The sequence below is a fragment of the Aulonocara sp. 'chitande type north' Nkhata Bay genome, linkage group LG18 (genome assembly GCF_057382095.1).
Source record: "Aulonocara sp. 'chitande type north' Nkhata Bay isolate Kocher_YH1m ecotype deep benthic linkage group LG18, A_spYH_male_GT1.1, whole genome shotgun sequence".
NCBI lineage: Eukaryota > Metazoa > Chordata > Actinopteri > Cichliformes > Cichlidae > Aulonocara > Aulonocara sp. 'chitande type north' Nkhata Bay.
The window spans coordinates 35,826,343-35,844,264 of record NC_141361.1 but is presented as its reverse complement, the minus strand read 5'-3'; the positions used below and the strand labels follow the sequence as shown (position 1 = coordinate 35,844,264).

Below are 17,922 nucleotides of genomic sequence, written 5' to 3'. Positions count from 1 at the left end.
GAAAGCATATGTGTATTGTTTGTGTATTTATACACAAGTGTAACCTGTGTGATTCTGCGTTGTGTCTGTTAAAAAAGGTAAAAGAAAGAAAGACCTCCAAGTAAATAATTTGCCCACTCCAGCTCCTCTCCCAAAGGGGAATTGTAGAAAAGGACTGGCATTTATTTTTACATTAAACATAAAGTATGCATTTACACGTAACATATTTGACATAAGATAAAACAAAAACAACAACATGAAATCCGACATACCTGATAAAAAAGGTAAAAGAAAGAAAGACCTCCAAGTACATAATTTGCCCACTCCAGCTCACTGTAAACCCGAATAAGTTACCAGAACTCAAAAAAATTGAGGCAATCGATTGCCTCAATTTTTTTGAGTTGATCAACTCAAAAGTCAAATTTTTCCAGAACATAAAAGTTTAGATTACATGGTACTTGTATCTTTTGAGAACGGTCAACTCAAATATTTGCAGTTAATATGACTTAAAGTTTCAAGTTTACAAATTCAAAGAAATAAGTTCACAGAACTTATAAAAAATAAGTACACAACCACAACATTTTTATGTTAACAAAACTCAAATGTTTATTAGTTTGTGTTGTCATTATTTTAAGTACACGTTAGTCAAATATGTTGACTACTTGATACTTAAAAACATGTGACCCAAAACTTAAAATTTTTGAGGCAATTGATTGCCTCAATTACACTGAGTATCGGTAACTTAATATGCAAAAGTCATAAACATCTGCCATTGAACAGTATCTTGCCTGCTCCCTTTTAGCACTATGTTGAAATTAAATACATTAAAAAAAAAAAATTAAATTAATTAAAAATAATTAACAAAAACATTTATAAATTAAAATAAGTAGACCAAAAATTGTTTAGTCAGGAAAACTGTCAGAGTAATGAAAAATAATGCCAAATAATAATTAATAATATCAAAATGTGCTTTTGGCTCTCTGGCTAATATCTGAATAAGACAACAAGGCAGCAATTTGAGTGAATTACAATGCTATTTGTTTTACATTAACTAGTATCAAACAGTGAAATTTAGGTCATCTTGCACAGCCCACAATGTTTTGGAAATAGTATTACGAAAAACATTAAAACATACAAAACATTAGTGTTGCTTTGCATTATGTTAATGAGAACAAAGGCACATTGTATAGTTTGGACCTATTGGCTGAACACCTGTAGAGTAATGCAATAATGTTTTGAGGCATTATTTAGATGAAAGGAGAGAACTTTGAACTAGCCTTTTATAATGCTTCACCCTGCATCCTTCTTTCAGATGAGTTCCTACAATAACCAAGTCATTCTTGAGGGTCTGTAACCTGGGTGACAGTTTACCACTTTCTAGACCAAATAAAATCTTTTGAGTAAATTCTAAAGTGTTGGTCAGGCCTTTGGGGTAGCTGAGGTGAAGTGCATAGATCAGTCCAAACATTACCAGGAAGGCTTCACCAAATCTGGGGAGACTGAACACGGCATCACTTACAATGACGACAGAGATTTTCACAGGTTGGTAGTGAACTGGACTTGTTGTGTCATGGTCACTGATGACAGTGAAGAGGGCCACTTCAACACCATCAAGCTCCAACTCATCAGATTCGTCCTGAATTAATGAAAAAGAGATACTAATCACAATCTAACCCAAGAAATACAACAGACGACATATAATTTCTCATTTTACCAACTCCCACTGAGATCAAATACCTCTTTTACAAGGGAGACCTGAGTCTCACTGTAAGAGGTGAAAAACAGAAGATCCATGTTCTGCACACATAAATCAGCTAATTCACCAGAGAATCAAGTGGTGTGAGATAGACTGAAACTAAGCTAAAGGAAATACACAGGAAAATGTTTTACTAAACATCTTATCACTTTCAACAAAACACCAATTCAGTTCATTCGTAGTGAGGAGACAGAAAAGACCATACATGGAAACCTTATGGGTAGACTAAACAAAGATAAGTCCAAACAGTGCATCAAAATACATGTTTGTACTTTGATGCACTGTTTATATACACAGTAGTATCTGTTAGATACTTAAGGACACTCACAGTGCAGGTTCTGAAAAATCCAGAGACATCCTCACGCAGATAGACAGGAAGGGCGTGGAGAACGGTAGTGCGCTTGGTGTGGATATCATGGATTTCCTATTTCCAGATAAAAACAGAATTGTATATACTGGTGAGTTTACTGAACAACAACAAAAACAACAGTCAAATCAGAACATATGTCCACAAATAACCTGTTCACATCTTTAATACAGTCAGACAAATAGCAAACACAAAGTGGAGTAATAGCAAAATTCAAAAAGCTCATTTAAATCATTGAACCTGTCCAATGTTCCACTGGTTCAACCTATGAAATGTGTAACAATCTATTATTACCTGTTCATTGTGAATTCTTAGAATTTCAGCCAGGGCATCTGCTGTCTTCCCAGTTTTTGATGCCCTGGCTGAATAAGGTCATCAGTCGAGGAAGATGGCGGTCAAGTTCAGCGTAGAATGTATTGGGCAGGTTCTGATTTGTAATCCGCTGAAACTCTGCATACAACTACTAGTGATGGGTCGTTCGCGAACGAAATGGCTCTTAGAGCCGGCTCTTTGACGTGAACGACGCGAGCCGGCTCCTTATCGCGAGCCGTCACGTGGGTTTTTTTTTTTTTTTTTCTTTCTCTCAGCCTCTCTCTCGCACTTTTTTCCGCTTCACTCTGCACGCGAGCCTTGTGCTTTACGCTGGGCAGAGGGGGGAGGGGCGGTAGTTACACTCAGTAGCACAGGAACAGAGCCAGAGAGAGAGAAAGAGAGGCAGGGACAACAACATTAGAAAGGTATAGTAATCATCCACAACTATTTTCGGTTGCAGATGATAAAGGATTGAGAAAGTTTATTCATGCAGGTCCATATGACAGAGAATATGCATGTTCTTTTAGTTTTCATATTATAATTTATATTTAATTGTGTTGTGGTTTGCAGTGTTTTGTGTTCTTTTCACTTTAAATTTGTGAAAGGAAAAAGCTGAAAATTTAAATAGTTAAAACTTGAAATGTGAATAGTTGATTTTTGTATTATATGATTTATTTATTACATTTTATGTGGAGTGAATAAATAAAAGTATATTTACGGTGGCCCCTAGAGACAAAGCACATACAAACTTCAAATCACGTACGAACTCTGAAGCATGTACAAACTCCAAAACACGTACAAACACGTACAAACTCCAAAACACGTAAAAACTCCAAAAACACGTAAAAACACGTACAAACTCCGAAGCACGTAAAAACTCAGAAGCATATAAAAACTCAGAAGCACATAAAAACTCAAAACACGTACAAAAGACAACAGAAGTGCTCCAGGATGCTGGGCGCAGTGTTGAGCCTTTGTTATCTTGTGGCTACACAAGCCAGCAAGTACCAACGACCGGATTTGGTGTGTGGTAATAACAGGTAAATGAACTTTTTTTTAAATTATTTGAATATATATATGAGTGCCTGTGTATAAATATACAAACAATACACACATGCTTTCAATTGTGTAATTTAAGTGATCTAGTAGCTCTGCTTTGGAAGTTCAGTTCATGCTAGAAATGTGTTTTGGAGTTTGTACGTGTTTTGTCTCTAGGGGCCACCGCATATATTTATATATAAACATATATAAATAAAACCACTTGTTTTTACGTTAGTAATTCCTTTTGTGCATAATTTTATATTATTGTTAATAATAAATTAATTAAAGCAACAAAACAACCTGAAGAGCCGGTTCGGAGCCGAAAGAGCCGGCTCTTTTTAGTGAGGCGAACCGAAAGAGCCGGATCTCTAAAAAGAGCCGGAAATCCCATCACTAACAACTACAGCAGAAGAACAATACAGTTCAATTTGAAGAATCTCGCACATCTTTATAAAGCAGCAAAAAGCTGCCACATGAGTAAGAATTACAATTTTCATTTTAAAGAGAGCTGATCCATATTACCTCAGACTCCATTTTTAGAGCAGGCCAGAGGTCCAAGAGCTCCTTCACAACCCTAACCCTGAACATATAGTTTAAAATATAGCGTTTCTAACAAGAAAACTGCTTGAAAGCACTCTCACTGCAGACAGGCATCTCCGTTGTGTAACTGCAGGGACAACGGGCTTGTTTGGACCCAACTATTCTGAGTCATGAGAGGGGGTTTAAAAATTTAGAGAGATTAAAATACTTTGTTTTATACTAGGCGACCAGGCGCCACCTCTAGAACAAGTAGTATCTAACTTTTTAAACAGCCTGCGACCCTCATTACAACAACTTAATGCTAGCTCTGCAAGCGCAAAGTTTCCTTCGGGGAGAGCAGCAAAGCACATAAAAAACACGGACCGACATTTCTGCTATTCTTTTCGACACGCACCCAAAATACAACTAAATATTCGTATTTTAACAATAAACTAATATCAACATTGAAAACTTACTGTAAGTCCAGTGATGCTAGTTGCTGCCCTTAGGTCCAACTTTCTCCAGTCGTCCGTGTTGCCTCTTTGGTGCTGTTCCCGCCCATATACCTTCACTTCTTCTGTGTTTCCTATTAATGCTCATTAGCGCCGCCTTCCGCTTCGGAGGGTGAATCAGAGATTAACTCGGAATAAAAATTGATTCCTGCAGCTGCTCAACACTTACGGAAAAAATTAAAAATATATATGTAGGACACATTGATAAAACAATGAATATTAAAATAAATACATTTTGTCTTCCACTAATGCATTTAAGACAATTTGATTTTACTTATTTGGTGAAACACTTTGAGATTTTATTGTATTTTAGCATGTGCTACATAAATTAAGTTTATTATTAAATCCTACTTGAAACAACAAAAATAACAGGACTTTACCATTCTTATATGTCCTAACTTAACTGTGTTACGTTGTGCTTAAGTTATGATTTTAAGTGATGCTTACTTAATATAGAAATAGTTCAATTCAATCAAATATTATTAGTTTCATTTACTCAAAAAGAAGAACATGTTATACGAACTTGACATATTTAAGTTAACAGAACCTTTTAAAGACTTTGAGTATACACTACTTAATCTGTTTAATTACTTTGAACATTCGGGTTTACAGTGCTCCTATGACCAAATACAAACAGTGGGGAAGAGGGTTAGCTCAACCCACCACAACTTCCAAGCTAGCAAGGTGTATATATTCATGTTAGCATTTATGGCGCCTGAAACACATTTAGGATACACACATACTACACACTTATAACATCTCACAAAAAACAGGCTTAATAATGACAATAATTGAACTAAAATCGCAATCAACATCAGTATGGAACGCCAGGACTGCCATAATGAATTAATTAAATACACCATTAAATAATTAATTAAATGTGTCAATAATTAATTAAAATTGAAATTAATTAATTAAATAAATAGTTATGACACATGTAATCAATTAATTATTGACACATTTAATTAATTATTTATGTATTTCACATTTTAATTAATTATTGACACATTTAATTAATTATTGACACATTTAATTAATTATTTAATGATATATTTATTTATTTCATTTCGGCCTGGCTCTCATCTTTTTTTTTGTGTCCCGTTTGGATCTTTAGCCATCAGAATTGTTGTCTTAAGGCCAAGAAAGATGCCAAGCGGATTTATTTTACCAAGTGGATCATCATGGCCTTGCCATATTGGTCCATTTGATTGACCTTTATTATAATTATGAATTTATTTTATTTACAGTTGCTACAAACGGGACAGACATGACTGGGGGATAGGACAGGGAGAAAGAATGAAAGAAAGAGAGGGAGAGAAAGAAAACCAAAGGGGAGAAGAGACGGTGAGAAGGGGGGGAAGAAAAAAAAACACCTGGGTCACCTGTATGGAGAAAAAAAAACAGAAGAGAAAGCAAACAACAAAGAGCAACATAATAAAAAAAAAAACAGCACCATCACAATAAACTAGCTAGCAGTAGATATCAGTAGATACTAAATAATAAACGATATTGTGCAGCACGCAAGATAGACAGCGCACAATGTGCTTTGAGGCAGCAGCCAAGAAAGCTGTAGTCCACGTCTGTGAATACCCGTGTGTACACCTGTGTGCATACCTGTGTGGATCAGCATGCTTGCATTCCAAAGGTTTCTCCATGTAACGATCTGCTAGGGAGTGTGGGGAGCCACAGCCCCGTCCTCCAGGGTATGAAGCAGGTATGGAGGAGATCAAAACTCCAGACATCTAGAGGCCCCCAGAACACAAGAGACCAAGGAAGACCAACAGAGGGGCAGCCGCGCCACTGTCCCAGTAAGAGCTGAGGAGAGTCCCAGATGAGGGCTCACTCAGCAGCCGCGGAGCAGAAGCCAGGGGAGCTCCGCCGGCAGCCAGCCGTGCCTGAGTGACCGAGCCCCAGGCCGAGAGACGGGGGCACCCCACCCCCGAAGTGGCCCGAGCGAGCCCCAGGCTCCAGGCCCCGATAAGTGGCCGCCAAGGAGTGAGCTGGTGTGTACCCGGACGCCCACCCCCAGACACAAAGAACCACCAACGCACCGACGCCTGAGGGAGTCCGCCACTGGCAGGGGAAGTGGTGGTGGGTGGAGATAGGCCTCCAAACCTTGGAGGGCCTGAGATGTCCCCAGCGAGGTGGCGTCTGATACCCAACCTGACATATAGACACAGACATACAGGCACACACAGACACAAACATCCATTCCCACCCTCATGCTCTCATATGCACTTACTCCACACTCAACCAACGTGGAGACAGACATAAAGAGACGTTGTACACACGATCACACTCCCCAAGCGTACTCTACAAACCGGGTCTAGGTACCCTTGCCCCTGGAGGGGGGAACTGCACCCAGACCCAGGTGGTGTTACCCTTTTCCCTGGCTCTCATCTTGAAATAATTTTATCTGTCAGCCTCACCCATCAAACTCAGGGGGCGGGGTTAACGCTGCCCATGCAGCTTCTCTAACATTTGATTGGTTGCCGTGCAAAGTACGTCAAAACAGGTCGATCCTAGATAATCGATTGCTTGTGTAGGCTTGTGCAGCCAGGTATCCCAGAATGCAGATCAAATCACAGGCAGCAATGGTGGTGGTGTAGTTTTAAAATACCCCATTTTTCTGTCACCAACTACACTTTTAACAGTGTTTTAGCCGCGAATGTCGCGCCATACGTCTGGTCAGGTTGTCAACATAGAACATGTTTGCAAAAGTGCTCAGATGTTTTCAGAGATTTCACTAGCTCTGCTAACAATTAGCATGCAGAGTGCACCCAGGGGGTTACGTTAACCGGTTTGTTTACATATTCCACTCTCCGTGTTCCACATGTTGCATTCGCAGATTCTCATTTTCACCGAATGATCGTCTCTTTCCGCCTGGTCTTGTGTCTCTGTGCTTCTGTAACATAAAGAACGAGCTGACATTTTTCTCACGAAACCAGCGATCAGCTCAACAGACCCTCAGTTTACCTGCATGCTGCATCCTCCTCATCTGTCAGCTGTTTAACACCTGCTGCTAATTCAAGAAACACGCCTACGTTACCTGGTGATAGTCACAGTTTAACTGGGCAACCGGTGCTCGATATAAAGCAATGTCAGCGCATTTTTCTGCACAAGATAATTAAATGTAGTGTTTTCCCCGAGCGCAGAGCTGCTGGAGCTTGTTTCCTTACAGAGCACTTTATAGGCGAACAGCTTCATCAGCGGCTGATGTCCAATCACCAGCACACAGCTTTCAAACCTCAGCTGAGTTTTAGCTCTCAGTGGTTAAACGCTGGACTTCATTCACTCAGGTTCTGTCTGTCGGGTCACGTTTACTTCGCTGTTTTATTTACAACTGAGCAAATCGGTTTGGCTGAGGTTAAAGTTACGTTTCATAACTGCATAGTTTCACAGACGTTTAATGGTTCACTGGCACATGTGTTAGACTGAACTATTCGCTTTTCTTTATCTGGTGTGTTTTGGATTTAACAGTGAATTTTGAGATTAAACTGACTTTTAAAATGTTTTTATACAAAGAGGAAAGAGAAGGCGCATTTCCACCGAGAGGAGCAGAGTTTGCAACAGCATGCTCATCATGAAGTCTGCAACCTGGACAGAAATATTATATCATCTGTTTTTTAATAGTTATTCAACTGTATTCTAAGCACCAGCTGTCTGTTAGAATGTGATTTTTTTCTCTCTCTGTTGGCAGAGGTATAAAAATGCGCAGGAAAATCTGACGTGCATGGCAAACTTCACCGACGATATTTAGGGAGGAATAAACACACATCAAACATAAATGAACCATTTGCCTGTCTCCATAATTGAGAGCATTTTCTCTTCTTATGTCAACACACTCTCTCTCTCTCTCTTTTTTTTTTTGCTTTTTCGGTCATAATAATAATAATAATGGATTGGATTTATATAGCGCTTTTCAAGGCACCCAAAGCGCTTTACAATGCCACTATTCATTCACTCTCACATTCACACACTGGTGGAGGCAAGCTACAGTTGTAGCCACAGCTGGTCATGTTATGTTTACCTGTCAAATGTTTGTTACAAACTATGAAACACATCGTGCAGACTTCTGGATGTTAGAAGAAAACTAATACTGCTCATGAAGGAGACTAAAGGCAGGAAGGTGTCCTTTAAAACTAAACATGTTAATAGGACCTCCCTATTTATATCATAGTTTATGATATAGCACAGGGCCGTGCAGAGAGGTTTAAAGGGGCGGGTGCTCAAAGTTAAAAAGGGGCATATTGAACCAGGCTGAATAACAACAACACACATTCATCAAGAATCTAATATGGGCAACACGGCAAAGCAAACGTAGCCGATGTTTTACCTGATGGGTACATGGTAAATGGCCTGCATTTGTATAGCGCTTTTCTAGTCCTTAAGGACCCCAAAGTGCTTTACACTACATTCAGTCATTCACCCATTCACACACACTGGCGATAGCAAGCTACATTGTAGCCACAGCTGCCCTGGGGCGCACTGACAGAGGCGAGGCTGCCAGACACTGGCGCCACTGGGCCCTCTGACCACCACCAGTAGGCAAACATGGGGTTAGTATCTTGCCCAAGGATATTTGGCATGCAGCCAGGAGGCAGCCTGGGATCGAACCACCGACCTTCTGATTAGTGGCTGACCTGCTCTGACGTAGCTCTGAGCTACAGCCACAGTACAATGTTGCTGTTGAGGGGTTGCTGTGAATAGTGCTGGAGGGCAGGGCTGTGTTGATCTGAGACTGTAGACATTAAAAAGTCCATAGGAGAGATGGTAGCTGATTAAACAAGTATCATGAGATAATAACAAAATGCAAAGATTGGTGACAGCGCTTGGAACCATAAGGACACAAAAAACTGAGAAATAATTTAGGCTCTGCCTGTGATTCGCTCTTTGCTTCTCTTCTTCCTTCCATCCCATCATTTCATATATCACTCTCCACTTGCTGTCTATCTGAGAACAAGGCACAACTTGCTATTGCAATAAACTATAATTTAATTATCCACACCTAACAACTCCAGCACTTTATCTATAATAAAATGATGACAGAAAAATGTTATAGCCCTGCCTTTAGTAGCCTCACACAGCTCCTGCTGTTTCCTCCTCATGTGTTTCTTTGTTTCTGATCTAGCCAGTAAAAAGGCAACATAGACTTCTTTTGATCTCTGCTTGAAGCAGATGAATCAGCAGACACTGGTGCATAACATCTAGGGATTTCCATCTGGATAAGATCAGGAATCTCCTGTTCCCAGGCAAGCCATCTGTCACGAAGGCTGGGTGGCTGGATTGGGTCATCCCAGCCGAGCTGTTCCTTCCAAAGATCCTGTAACAGAATCTTGGCTTGTGTGGTGAATGGCACTATACTGTATAACCTAGACAATCGTACTGACAGGTGAGTGTTTTGTAGACATTCCTCAGTGTGTCGATGTCTGTATTTGAAGCGTGGTGGAGTTGGCGCAACAAAGCAGTGGTGTGGCATACCTCTGTATCCCATCAACAGTGACCCAGATGGTTGGTGTTGGAGTAGGTTTTAGAGCTTGCTGATCTTGCGTCGATTGAGTTACCTGCTTCTCGCTCACATAAGGCAGCATATCAATCTGCCAAAGATGCTCAACATTTCTGAAAGGCTCGCAGGTTGGCACTGTTGTTGTGAACAGGCACTGCTGCTCGGATGCAGGGGTCTGGTCAATGCTGGTAGGACCTTGGAGCAACCAACCAAGCTTGGTATAGACAGCAATGGGTCCCCCTGTTGGACCCAAATGAACTGGTTCTGTGGGTGTCAGGAGATGAGGCATGTCAGCGCCGATAAGCAGCAGAGGTTGAACATGGTCTACCAAAGGCAGAGGTAGTTTATAGTGACGCTGGAGAATCTTCACTGGATGCGAATGTTCTGAGAGACCAAGAGCATCAGCGGTGAATGCCTTGTGTATATGATACTTCTCCCCAGATTTGTCGGGGGAGGATACTTGGAAGGAAACTGAGGCACTGCGAAGCTACACTACCTCTTGGTGGACAGTCTGCACGGTAAGTGTCTCAGACTGAGGGGTTCAAGCGTTGAACAGCTTGTGGTAAAATGATGCTTCATTCTGAGCCATCATCTAGTATTGCAAGAGTCTCCAGTGTTCGGTCTCCATTGTACAGCAATACCTTTACAACCTTTGGCATAACAATGGGGGACCGGTTTGGCCTATCCAAGTGCACCGTTGTAGTCGGAGGAGTCATCATGAGCACACGCTTCTGGATCTGCTGGACCGCGTCACACAGTACTGTCAGGTGCTACAGAGTGGTACTGGCCTATTCCAGACACTAACATTCCAGACACTCTGGATCCCCTGCAGTATGTCTACCGACCCAATAGGTCCCATCAGACACCATTGCTGCTGCCCTTCACTATTCCCTTTTCCATCTGGAAATTGTATATATACAATATATATATGTGTGTAAATTGCCCTGCAGGGGGTCTAGCAGCCTGGGAGCTTGAGGGTCCTGCGCAGTATCTTAGCTGTTCCTAGGACTGCACTGTTATGGACAGAGATCTCCGTAGTCGGTATCTTTAGCCAGTCTTGTCAATGATCTCATTGAGGGGGTCTAGGCCTATGCAGAACAGTAGTGGGGGCAGAGAATCCCCTTGGTAGATCCCGCACCTGATGGTGACTTGTGCTATGGGCTTGAAGTTGGCCTCTAGTATTGTCCACCACATCTCCACTGAGTTCCTGATGAAGGCTCTTAGGGTCCTTCATTTTTTAAATACAAGGATATGACATGTAATTCATCCGATCCTGGCTCTAGCGCTCCTTCCGACCTTGAGCGGTATTATCGTGTACTACATTGTCGCTTTTTGTTGTGTTTTTCTTTTCTTTTTCTTTTTCTTTTTTATTTCTTGACAAAGGGAATCAGGAATATATCTAGCTGGGTCACCACTATAGACAATCCGGCAGAGGAGGAGGAAGGTAAATCGAATTGAGTTTTTTCTTTTTTTAAATACACAGGATATGACGTAGTCATTCAACCGATCCATGCTATATTGCCCCTCCCGATCTGGAGTGGTATAACGTGTTGTAGAAAGGTTTGATCAATTCGCGCTTAAAAAAAGAATACATTCTCTGTTTTTTTTCTTTCACGCTTATGGTACCCAACAGAGGGAGTTGAAGCATCCCTAGCTCTCCCTCCTATTACACCCAAACCTTGCGGGCTGCACGTCAGGAGACTCGGAGGTAATTGACCGGGATGAACCGATCCTATAAATTTAAAAAAATTTGTTCAATTACATTTTTAAGATAATTTACATAAAACTGGATATGTCACAATCTGATGTTGTATTAATAAAGCTCTCTGCCTCGTTGAACGTATGAATCAGCCCTATAAATAAATTTAAAAAAGTGTAAACGATTCAAAGATAAGTGCAGCATCATTACCGGCAGGGGTGGCAGGAGAAGGAGGAGCAGCCTGCGGAGCATCAGCACTGAGGATCTCGGGTACAAAATCAAAACGAGGTTGTGACCCGTCACTATAACTTCTGTGTTTCCCAAAAACACTATGGCCATCCCCTCCCCCGAAAACTACTGGCGTCTGTCCAAAGCTTACTCACACGCGTCCATTCAGTGGTTGGAGTGGGAAGCTAAAATCCCTATTCCATACACGTTAAAGGCGGAAAGAGAGAAAAAAAATAGGCCCATACTTTGTAGACGGTTACTCGGAGAGAGAGGGAGAGAGGTGGGTCTGGGAGTTTCTGGGATGCTTTTATCACAGGTGTCCTAAGTGCCACAGGTCCAAGGAGATCTGCCCTCTGACTCCGGCCAGTAGTAAACTCACAGTAGCACAGGAACAGAGCGGGAGGGAAAGAGAGAGAAAGAGAGCCAGGGACAACAACAAGAGACAACATCGTCACATTAGAAAGGTATAGTAATCATCCACAATTATTTGTAGTTGCAGATGAGAAAGAATTCAGAAAGTTTACACATGCTGTGAATCCTATGTGTGCAATTCCAGGCAGGAAAACACTCTCCAAAAAATCATCCCAGGCTTATGTGAAAGAGAAAGTGCATCTTCTTTTATTTTTGCATATTTTAATTTATATTTTATTGTGTTGTGGCTTGTGGCTCTCTTTCTCTCTCTGCTTTGTCTCTAGGGGCCACCGTATATATAAACATTTATAAATAAAAACACGTTTTTTTTTTTAACATTAGTAATTCCTTTTGTGCATAATTTTATATTGTTGTTGATAATAAATTAATTAAAGCAACAAAACAACCTGAAGAGCTGGTTGGGAGCCGAAAGAGCCGGCTCTTTTTATTGAGTTGAGCCGAAAGAGATGGCTCTCTAAAAAAGAGCTGGAATTCCCATCACTACTACCAATGTGAGCTCCGGGAGAAATGCTTACTGCGTCCACACGGTCGTGATGAGGGAGCACGAATAGACCAAAATGAAAAATCAAACGAGGAGGTCAAAAAGTTCCTGCAGAGCTAAGACGCTCCCGAACCTCTGTCCCCTCGCTCTGCCCTTTACGGAGGCGAACTTGAGGCTGTGGTACAGCGCCTTGCCTGGAGAAAATGTGTAGGCCTGGTGTATCTGCCGCGAAGGCTCTTTTCCCCCATTCTACCGTACAAAACATCTCGAGGTAAATTGATCTTTACCCTCTGCCGCACTTTTTCTGAAATAATCACTTCATAATTAACTCTCATGGTATCTTTTTCTGGCGATTCTTCAGATGAGGACAATTTAAATCAAGCTATAATTGCGAGCTTGGAGAGTCCCCAAAGAGGGACAAAAGGACACCCTGATGATCCTCTACCTACTCACATGAGGCAAGGTGTGAAAACAAGTGTGGGTCACAATCAGCCAGGGTTTGGGGGGATACTCCCACTGGGTTTAAATCTGGGACTCTCCACCATTTGACCCTTAGAACTGAAGAAGCTTGTCGGATGAGAGGTGAAAACATCTTTAAGCAACTTAAAGAAGTCCAGACGCTTTTTTCCCCGCTCTGCTGTGTGGGAGGGAGCCTTGCGTGGTTTTCAAAGGATATCTTATGATCCCAACTTGATGATCAGTGTGAAAATCTCAGATGATATGGGGAAAAATGAGGAAGGGGTTGATTTAGGCGGGCCAAGGAGGGAAGACTATCAATGGACACCATTGCCAGGTCAGCCATGTTTGAGGGGAAAGAAAACTGCAAGAACTTGGCTCTTGACAGTACTGGTAATTACCTATTTTTCTAATATTAATAATAATAATAATAATAATGGATTGGATTTATATAGCGCTTTTCAAGGCACCCAAAGCGCTTTACGATACCACTATTCATTCACTCTCACATTCACACACTGGTGGAGGCAAGCTACAGTAATAGTGTAAACTTTTTAACTGATATTTATTTTTACAGGCAACATTACTGACAGTTTTGCTTTTCCCTTTATTCTGTTGCTTTGCAGCTCTCTGAGGGTACTGGTACTACATCTCTGGCAGAGCCATTGCAGTGAGCTTGGTACATGGTGGTCCACCACCTAACTTTCTGTCACCAACAGTATTTTCTTTTCTAGTTGGAAATTCAGCAAATCCACCCTGGAAGACATAGCTGATTCGGTACTCTTTGAAAAAGTCGAAGAGTTCCAAGTTGAAGAAGAATTGTCTCCCCATACGCTAATCAAGTCCAAAACCTCAGTTTCTGTCCATTGACTCGCTGTCTCCAGTTTCCCCCACCATGCTTTCTCGTTTGTCTTCTCCGGTGCAGTGTGAACATAGAGTAAGAGACAGGGATCTGCTGGTACATGACATTGTCATATTTCAGGTCATCCACAGGGTCCTATTCAAAGGTATTTGGGTATTCTGTGTTTTTCAGATTAATTAAAATAGTGATAGAAATCTTACCTATTAATCAAAATGGCCAGTTTAATAACCTAATACAATTCAAATTGCCAAATTGATTATATGCAGTTAACTTAGAAACCTGAAATTGCATAATTATTAACATTCATCTATTAACATTCATCATTTTCAACATTCATCTATCTCCAGAAGGAAGCAACAGAAGAGCTGCTGAGGAGATGGTTGTTACATTCTGGAGGGACTATCTTCAAGCTACAGAAGGTAATTGGCACTTTAGTGTACAATAAACAGATATAGCGATTTATAGTTCTGCATTTCTGAAAACTTTACTTTAAATAACATACTTGTATAACAATAACACCACAGCTTCTGCTGCTTCTTAATTACCCTCTTGGTTGTAGTAACATTTTTACATAGTTTTTGAAGCTGTTGAAGGATGAAAAGCGTGTTCTATAGTCATTACAATAACAGTCTTTCAAAGATTCTTGCTTTAGATTAATACTCACTGACAAATTATTCTGGCAAAATAATCTAATATGAAGTTACCTTATAACATTTATTTCCTTCTCTGTTTTATGCAGAAGAAGAAGGACATTCCAAGTTAGAGAAGCTATTGGCCTTTGCAACTGGAGCAACTGCGGTGCCACCTATTGGCTTTTCCCCAGCACCCTTGATTGAGTTCATTCATAGAGGAGATGACGACTTCTCTTCTACACCAATTTTCCCTCTTGCCAACACGTGTGTTAACTGCATTAGGCTGCCACTGCATGTTTCATACCAGTTGTTCAAGGAGATGTTTGATTTTGCCTTAGGTAACACTTACGTCTTTGGCAGGGTGTGAACACATTATGCTGTATGAGTTTGTGGTTTTATCTTTTGTATTGGTCTCTCTGCTGATTCAAAGTGAGCATTGAATATTAACTTTTTAAGGTTTTAATATTTCCAAATTTAGCTGCGTCAGTCAAATTGATGTTTTAAGACATCAATTTGACAAGAAGTGATTGTTCTTCAGGATTAAAATCCAATTGTTTAACAGCACTTCAGAAGTTTATTTACACTGTTGAGTATGAACATATAATCTTTGTCTCACTTTAGTCTTTTCATGTGCATGTGCATCTGTCTTTGATATGGTTGTCTTTCTGTCTGTTTATTCTTCTGCCTGTCTCAGTTTCTGTTTGATTGACAACAGAGCTGTCATTTTATCCTATTGATTGATTGATAATACTTTATTCATCCCGAGGGAAATTGAGTTAAGGCTGCCAGCCGTGCCAGCGCCATCTTACCCTTCCGACCATACATACATTACGCAAAACATCACATGGGCAAGACAGGTCAGAGAGGTATAACAATGGAAAATGCACCACACGAGGAAAGATAAGGAGAAAAAAAAACACCTCTGCACATAGCACATGAAAAACTCTTAATACACCAAAGAAACACATGACAAGCAACAGGGGTGGGTAAAGGGTGCAGCATCGGAAGGGAATAAGCATCGAAGGCATTTGGAAAGGGAGGGGGGATGAGTGTGTGCATATCAGTGTATATGTATGTGTGTGCGTGTCCAGAGTTCAGCTGAGACAGTGTCCTTCGCCCTGCTAGGCTAAGTAAACAGTCTTCCAGCCAACCCAGGTGGCCTTGCATGGAATGTGAAGGAACAGACTAAACACAGTCGTTATCAGGGTGTTGTTGTTCAGCTCCAGCCTTGAGACCGCAGCTGGTGCCAAAGGGGGTATCCGCATGAAGTGATGGTGGTTTTTACTTTAGTGCGAACAGCTCATATGAATTTCAAAGCAGTTCTACAGTCCAACACTGGTATCGCAATCTCCCTTTGGAGAGCCGCGAGCTTCGGCATACTCGCACTCTGTGATGTTGTCATTTCTTGTGCTCAAGGAGCCGATTTCTGAGAACTCACGGCAGTGTGCCTCCCCGAGATGTCATCCAATTTGCGCCCAGAGATGTTATTCTGAGCTAGCCCTTCCGTGATGTATCCAGTCTGCAGTCAGAGATCTTATTCTGAGTATTCACAGCAGCCGTAGCCTCTCCAAGATCTTATCCTGACTCAGTGAGCCCATTTTGAGAAACTCACACCTCTCCCATCATTCCAATCCCAGCGGGCAGCCTTGTGGGGATTTGAACAGCCGGTTCTGCTTTCTTAATTCTTCGATAAGTCAGGGCCAAGCCAGCTCCGATCAGCCAGATCCCTGTTACCATGGTTAGATATCTTCAGCACTCAGGCTCACCCAAGCCCAAACTTCTCGTTGAGAAAGGGGTGTCAATTGCATTTAGGGACCAGTTGATCCAATCCATAATTCCTCTTTTAGGTTTTAGAGAACAGACTGTGAGAATGTTCCAGGGAAAAGTAATACAAAAAACACAAGAGGAGGAGAGGAGAAAAGTGTGAATGCCTTCGTCAAGAGCAAGAGCAAGGAAATGCTTAAAGAAAATGCTTTCAATATTTTGTTATTTTTGATCAGATATGTGTTCTGAAATGTTTTTTTTGTTTTTAAAATTTTTTTGCAAAATATTTGATTCAATGTAGAAGGTGTAATAGTGAACATCTATTTCATGATTTCCATCATTTTCTAAAGGATTCTGTCATGGTCCCTGTGCCTGTTTGGCTGGCTCAGTGTGGCTACAAGTGTTTTTGAGCTAAGATTTTAAAGTTATTCACATAATGAAAACCTATACTTTGTTTCGGGCGAGTTGCCCATTCAAATGCATGTAATCGTAAGAAACGCACTGTCTTGACGAAATAAAGCGTTTTTGTACAACTTCATATAAATAGCTGTAACTTTTGATAGAAGACTCTGTTAGTGTTAGGGGTTCCGAAAGAGACTCAGGCGCAGGCCAGGGTTTTCCTTTAAGCGAAGGACAGTGCGTTTATTTACAGTGAACACATACACCAAGTGGCTATATACAACGTGCAGGGGAAACGGGTCCGGGTCGCCAGGGTCCGTGGGAAACAGGGTTGGGAGAAGGGTGTTCCACACTTCCTGTACAAAAAGTTCCCCCTTCAATCACTCCTCTCCGCATCGGGTTCCAAAAACGACCTACACAAAAAACGTCGGGTTAGCAGGATAATAATAAGAAATTCTCAAGGTGAAGGTTAGCCGAAACACAAGTCTAACTGACACTGATAGCTCAACGATCCAGCGAAGACTAGTGCAGACTCGCCATCTAAGTAGTGCAGTAATCAGCTGGGATCAGCGGCCGGTGTGGTGATGAGCAGGTGTGTGGGCCAGCAGCGGGAGCCCGCAGTGAGCATCGCCGTGGCGAGAGAGAGAGAGAGAGTGAGAGAGCAAACAAACCACAAACATATTGCCCAATAGAGGATTGACCAGCAGGGCACAGGGACCATGACAGTACCCCCCCCTCAACGGGAGCCCCCCGGCGACCCACCAGGCTTACCAGGATGAGACAGATGGAAGGCCCGCAGCATACGCTTGTCCAGGACAGCGGCCCGCGGAACCCAGGACCGCTCCTCAATGCCATAGCCCTCCCAGTCCACAAGTTACTGGAAGCCATGCCCGCGGCGGCGAGAGTCCATAATCCGCGTGATGGAATAGCCGTCCACAAGCCGGGCGGGCGGAGGGGGCCCGGAAGGAGGGCACAGA

At 41.7% G+C, this 17,922-nt stretch overlaps 1 long non-coding RNA gene and 1 pseudogene across 2 annotated transcripts; one reads left to right on the top strand and one right to left on the bottom strand.

Annotated features, from left to right (window-relative positions):
• Nucleotides 1-4,997, bottom strand: LOC147309083 (uncharacterized). Of its 2 annotated transcripts, none has more exons than XR_015126218.1 (3): nt 4,451-4,997; nt 2,064-2,159; nt 1-1,615 (listed from the first exon to the last, which is right to left on the bottom strand). It is a non-coding gene; the product is annotated as an uncharacterized LOC147309083 (long non-coding RNA). The 2 variants fall into 2 exon arrangements; XR_015126217.1 differs by lacking the exon at nt 4,451-4,997 and adding an exon at nt 2,397-2,845 and having other exon boundaries at nt 2-1,615.
• A 5,658-nt stretch (nt 4,998-10,655) lies between these two features.
• Nucleotides 10,656-15,393, top strand: LOC147309082 (G2/M phase-specific E3 ubiquitin-protein ligase-like; annotated as a pseudogene).
• Nucleotides 15,394-17,922: the final 2,529 nt, after the last annotated feature.